The following is a 6,852-nucleotide window of genomic DNA, read 5'->3' as shown; positions in this document are numbered from 1 at the left end:
TCCCATCCATTTTTTTTTCAAAGAAATGGAACAAATAATCCTAAAATTCATATGGAACCAGAAAAGACCTCGAATAGCCAAAGGAATATTGAAAAAGAAAGCCAAAGTTGGTGGCATCACAATTCCAGACTTCAAGCTCTATTACAAAGCTGTCATCATCAAGACAGCATGGTACTGGCACAAAAACAGACACATAAATCAATGGAACAGAATAGAGAGCCCAGAAATAGACCCTCAGCTCTATGGTCAACTAATCTTCGACAAAGCAGGAAAGAATGTCCAATGGAAAAAAGACAGCCTCTTCAATAAATGGTGTTGGGAAAATTGGACAGCCACATGCAGAAAAATGAAATTGGATCATTTCCTTACACCACACACGAAAATAGACTCCAAATTGATGAAGGACCTCAATGTGAGAAAGGAATCCATCAAAATCCTTGAGGAGAACACAGGCAGCAACCTCTTCGACCTCAGCTGCAGCAACATCTTCCTAGGAACATCGCCAAAGGCATGGGAAGCAAGGGCAAAAATGAACTATTGGGATTTTATCAAGATCAAAAAGCTTTTGCACAGCAAAGGAAACAGTTAACAAAACCAAAAGACAACTGACAGAATGGGAGAAGATATTTGCAAATGACGTATCAGATAAAGGGCTAGTGTCCCAAATCTATAAAGAACTTAGCAAACTCAACACCCAAAGAACAAATAATCCCATCAAGAAATGGGCAGAAGACATGAACAGACATTTCTGCAAAGAAGACATCCAGATGGCCAACAGACACATGAAAAAGTGCTCCATATCACTCGACATCAGGGAAATACAAATCAAAACCACAATGAGATATCACGTCACACCAGTCAGAATGGCTAAAATTAACAAGTCAGGAAATGACAGATGCTGGCGAGGATGCGGAGAAAGGGGAACCCTCCTACACTGTTGGTGGGAATGCAAGCTGGTGCAAACACTCTGGAAAACAGCTTGGAGGTTCTTCAAAATGTTGAAAATAGAACTACCTTATGACCCAGCAATTGCACTACTGGGTATTTACCCTAAAGATACAAACGTAGTGATCCGAAGGGGCACGTGCACCCGAATGTTTATAGCAGCAATGTCTACAATAGTCAAACTATGGAAAGAACCTAGATGTCCATCAACAGATGAATGGATCAAGAAGAAGTGGTATATATACACAATGGAATACTATGCAGCCATCAAAAGAAATGAAATCTTGCCATTTGCGACAACGTGGATGGAACTAGAGGGTATCATGCTTAGTGAAATAAGTCAATCGGAGAAAGACAACTATCATATGATCTCCCTGATATGAGGAAGTGGAGATGCAACATGGGGGGTTACGGGGGTAGGAGAAGAATAAATGAAACAAGATGGGATTGGGAGGGAGACAATCCATAAGTGACTCTTAATCTCACAAAACAAACTGAGGGTTTTTGGGGGGCGGGGGGTTGGGAGAAGGGGGGTGGGGTTATGGACATTGGGGAGGGTATGTGCTATGGTGAGTGCTGTGAAGTGTGTAAACCTGGCGATTCACAGACCTGTACCCCTGGTGATAAAAATACATGTTTATAAAAAATAAAAAATTAAATTAAAATAAAATAAAATAAACAGAAATTCAAGATATGAAGAATACATAGAACTGAAGAATTTATAGGAAACTTCAACAACAAACTTAATCAACTAAAAGAATTAGTGAACTAGAATATGCAATATTTGAAATCATCCCGGGTAAGGTTTAGATATTCAAGTTCAGAAAGCAAAGAGTTCAGTGAAAATTTCAATCCCAAAAGATCTTTTCCAAGACACATTAAAATAATTCGGTATAAAATCAGGGGTGCCTGGGTGGCTCAGTCATTAAGCATCTGTCTTTGGCTCAGGTCATGATCCCCAGGGTCTTGGGATTGAGCCCTGCATCGGGCTCCCTACTCAGCAGAAAGCCTGCTTCTCCCTCTCCCACTCTCTGCTTGTGTCTCTCTGTCAAATAAATAAATGAAATCTTTTTTTAAAAAAGTACAAAATCAAAGACAGAGAAAAAATTAAAAGCAGTGAGAAAAATTCTCACATGTAAGGGAACTCCTTTAAGACAGAAACAGTGCTGGGAAAAAAAAGAAACAATGTTGGGAGATAAAACTGACAACTAAAAATACTTTGCCTAGCAAACTTATCTTTCAAAACTTTCCCAAATAAACACAAACTAAGGAAGTTCAACACCACTAGCACTGCCTTATAAGAAATGCTGAAAGGAGCTCTTCAAGCTAAAGTGAAAGGATAATAACTACTGACGTGAAAACATTTAAAAGTATAAAACACATTGGTAAAGTAAGTATATAGTCAAATTCAGAATATGCTAATACTATAACAGGGTGGTATATTGTATATTAATCATGTATCTCTACTGTAAGATTTAAAAACAAAAGTATTAAAAATAACTATAGCTACAATAACATCTTAATGGATACACAATACCAAAAGAAGTAATTTATGTCATCAAAAATATGGTGGAGGACAAAAAAATAGAGTTTTGTATACAATCGCAGTTTAGTTATCATCAGCTTAAAATAGACCATTACATCTATAAGATATTTTATGTAGGCTTCATAATAAATGAAGCAAGAATGTATACTATATATACAAAATCAAAGCATACTAAAATAGAAAATCATCAATGCACAAAGAAAGGCAGCAAAACTGGAAGGAAAGAAAAAGAGAACTACAAAAAAAAAAGAGGAAAATTATGATATCCTTTGTGTCTTTATCAATAATTACCTTAAATATAAATGGATTAAAATCTCCAGGGGTGCCTAGGTGGTTCATTTTGTTAAGTGCCTGCCTTCAGCTCAGGTCATGGTCCCAGGGTTCTTGGATCAAGCCCCATGTTGGGCTTTCTGCTCAGCAGAGAGCCTGCTTCTCCCTCCCTCTACCTGTCACTCTCCCTTCTTGTACTCTCTTTCTCTGTGTCAAAGAAATAAATAAAATATTTTAAGAAATGGATTAAAATCTCCAATCAAAAGGCATTACTGGTTGAATGGATTAAAAAAAAAAAAAGACCCAGCTATATGCTGGCTAAAAGAAACTCACTTCATGAGGATTGCATTGAATGTGTAAATTGCTTTGGGTAGCATAGACATTTAAACTATATTTACACTACTATGTATTTAACCAAAGGATAAAAGCATAGTGATTCGAAGGCACAATGCACCACAATGTTTATAGTAGCAATGCCCAGAATAGCCAAAATATAGAAAGAGCCCAGATGTTCATTGACAGATGAATAGAATAGATAAAGAAGATATGGTAGATATATGCAATGGAATATTACTCAGACATCAGAAAGAAAGAAATCTTGCCATTTGTAATGACCTGAATGGAACTAGATGGTATTATGCTAAAAAAAATAAGTCAGTCAGAGAAAGACAAATACCATGATTTCACTCATATGTATAATTTAAGAAATAAAACAGATGAACTTAGAAGGGAAGGGAAAAAAATAAGATAAAAACAGAGAGAAAAGCAAACCTTAAGAGACTCTTAACTATAGGAAACAAACTAAGTGTTGCTAGAGGGGAGGTGAGTTGGTGCATTTGGTAACTGGGTGATGGGCATTAAGGAGACCACTTGATGTGATGAGCACTGGGTATTATAGGCAAATGATGAATCACTAAACTCTACCTATGAAACTAATAATATATCATATGTTAATTAATTGATCTTAAAGAAATAAAAATAAAAATTTTAAAAAATTAATTAATTAAAAAAAAACAAATTCACTTCAGCTCTGAGGACACACATAGGCTATAAGGACACATTTAAGAGAGGAAAAATATATTGCTATCAACTGGAAAATAAAAGAGACCTATACTTATACATAACAATATAGACTTTTAGTCAAAAACTGTAACAAGAGACAAAGATGGTCATATAAGGATATAGGCATCAGTTCATCAAAAGACTGTAACAACTGTAAATATATAAGCATACAACATTAGAGCACCTAAATGTATTAAGCTAATACTAACAGAGTATGAAGGAAGAAGTGGAAAACAATCTAATAGTAGAATGCTTCAATACTCCACTTTCAAAAATAAACAGATCATCCAGGAAGAAAGCCAATGAAGAAATGGTGATTTTGAAGTCTACCTTGGATGAAATAGACCAAACAGACATATAGAGAACATTCCACCTAACAGTAATGAAATACACCTTCTTCTCAGCCATACATGGAATATTCTAAAGGATAGAGCATAAGTTAGGTTATAAAACAAGCCTTAGAAAATGTAAGAAGTTTGAATTTACCAAGTATCTCTTAAGACCACATGTTATGAATCTAAAAAACAGTACAGGATAAAAGTGGGAAAATTCATAAATGGGTAGGAATTAACAGTCTTAAGCAACCAATTCAAAAAATGAATAAAAATGAAAATAAAAAAATTATTGAAACAACTAAAAATGGAAACAACATACCACAACATATGGAGTACAACAATTGCATTTCTAGGAAGAAAGTTTATAGCAATAAACTCCTACATTGAGAAAAGAAATCATGGATAACCTCACATAACACCTCAAGAAACTCAAAAATAAAGAAGAAACTAAATCCAAAGTTAGCAAAAGGAAGTAACAAAGATCAGGGTAAAATAATGAAATAGAGGTTAAAAAAAAAACGTACAAATAGGCAAAACTAAAGAGAGGGTATTTTGTAAAGAAATAAAATTCATAACACTTTAGTTAGACTAGATAATAAAAAAGAGAGACTAAAATAAATGTAATCAGAAATAAAAGAGAAGACATTACAATTGACACCACTGAAATACAATATTCATAAAAGACTACAACAAATGATTATACACCAACAAACTGGACAACCTAGAAGACGTGAATAAATTCCTAGATACATAAAACTACCAAGACAGATTCATGAGGAAATAGAAAATCTAAACAGAACAATAACAAGTAAGAAGATAGAATCTTTTAATCAATAATCTGCCAAAACAGAAAAGCCCAGGACCAGATGGTTTCACTGGTGAATCCTACAAATCATGTAAAGAGGAATTAATGCCAATCCTTCTAAAACTCTCCTAAAAAATTGAAAAAGAAGGAATACTTCCAAACTCATTATATGAGTCCAGCATTATCTAGTAGTATCAAAGCCAGATGAGGATACTAAGCGAAAAGTATATATCTGATGAATATAGATCCAAAAATTCTCAACCATATACTAGCAAAATGACTTCAACAACACATTAAAAGGATCATAGACCATAATGAAGTGGAATTTATCTCTGGAATGTGGATATGATTCAACATACACCAAAGCAATAGATGTGATCTATCACATTAGTAAAATTTAAAAAATGATCATCTCAATTGATAAAAAAATTATCTGATAAAATTTAACATCTGTTCACTATGTCAATAAATTCTTATGGTGAGAATGTACCTCAAATTCTTCAACATAAGGAATGTACTTTACCATATATAACAAGCCCACAGCTAACTTTATACTAAGTGGCAAAAGAAGCTTTACCTCTAAGATTAGCAACAAGACAAGGGTGACCATTCTCATTACTCCTAATCATCTTAGTACTGGAAGTCTTAGCCAGAGTAATCAGATAAGTAAGTAAATAAATAAATAAATAAATGGCTTCCAACTGGAAAGGAAATGCAAAATTGTCTGTATTGTAGATGACATGATCTTATGTATAGAAAATCTTAAAGTTTCCATAAAACTCTTAGAAATAATCAACAAATTCAGTAACGTTGCAGGGTGCAAATAAACATACAAAATTATTTTCATTCCTAGACATTAAGAACAAATCAGAAATAGAAATAAAGTAACCCATCTCATTTACTGTAGCATTAATATGTTAAAAATTTAGGAATAAATTTAATTTGGAGGTTAAAAATCTATATACTGAAACTACAAGATTTTGATGAAATAAATTGAAAAGGACACAAATAAATGGAAATATATCCCATGTCCATGGGTCATGAGAATCAATATTACTAAAGGTATCAAAATAAACATAATTATTAAAAACCATTTATATATTCATTGCAATGTCTATCAAAATTTCAATGTCAATCTTTACAAAAATAGAAAAAATGATCCAAAATTTCATATGGAGCTACAAAAATCTCTCAAAGCCAAAATAATCCCTAGAAGGAAGAACAAAACAGGAGGAATCACACTTACTGATTTCAAACAATATTAATCAAGAAAGTAGCGTAAAAACTGACATATACACAGATGGGCAAAATCAAGAGCCAAAAAAAAAATGTATTTACAGTCAAGTAATATTTGAGAAGAAGGCCAAGAAAACATATTTAAGAAAAAATTGTCTTTTCAATAAATGGTGAAAGAAAAATTGGATATTCAGAAGCAAAAGAGGGAAACTCAACTTCATTTTATATCAGTCACAAAAAAGTGACTTGAAAAAGAATAAACCGTTAAATGTAAGACCTGGAAACACAAAACTAGAAGAAACACAGGAAATAAATTCCTTGACATTAGTTCTGGCAATGATTTTATGGATATGACACTATATTCATAAGAAACAAAAGAAAAAAGGAACAAGTGGGATTATATCAAAAGAAAAATATTCTGCACAAGCCACCGTGTAAAACAATATGGAGGCTCCTCAAAAATTTAAAAATAAAATTATTCTATGATCCAGTAATTGCACCAGTGACTATTTGCACAAAGAATACAAAAACACCAATTCAAAAAGTTACATGAACTCCTAAGTTTATTGCAGCATTATTTACAATAGCCACATTATGGCCCAAGTGTCCATTGGTAGATAAATGGATGAAGAGGCTGTGATATATGTATCGCA

The sequence above is a fragment of the Lontra canadensis genome, unplaced genomic scaffold, assembly GCF_010015895.1.
Source record: "Lontra canadensis isolate GAN:19392208 unplaced genomic scaffold, GSC_riverotter_1.0 scaffold114, whole genome shotgun sequence".
NCBI lineage: Eukaryota > Metazoa > Chordata > Mammalia > Carnivora > Mustelidae > Lontra > Lontra canadensis.
Note: the sequence above shows the minus strand (reverse complement) of the source record.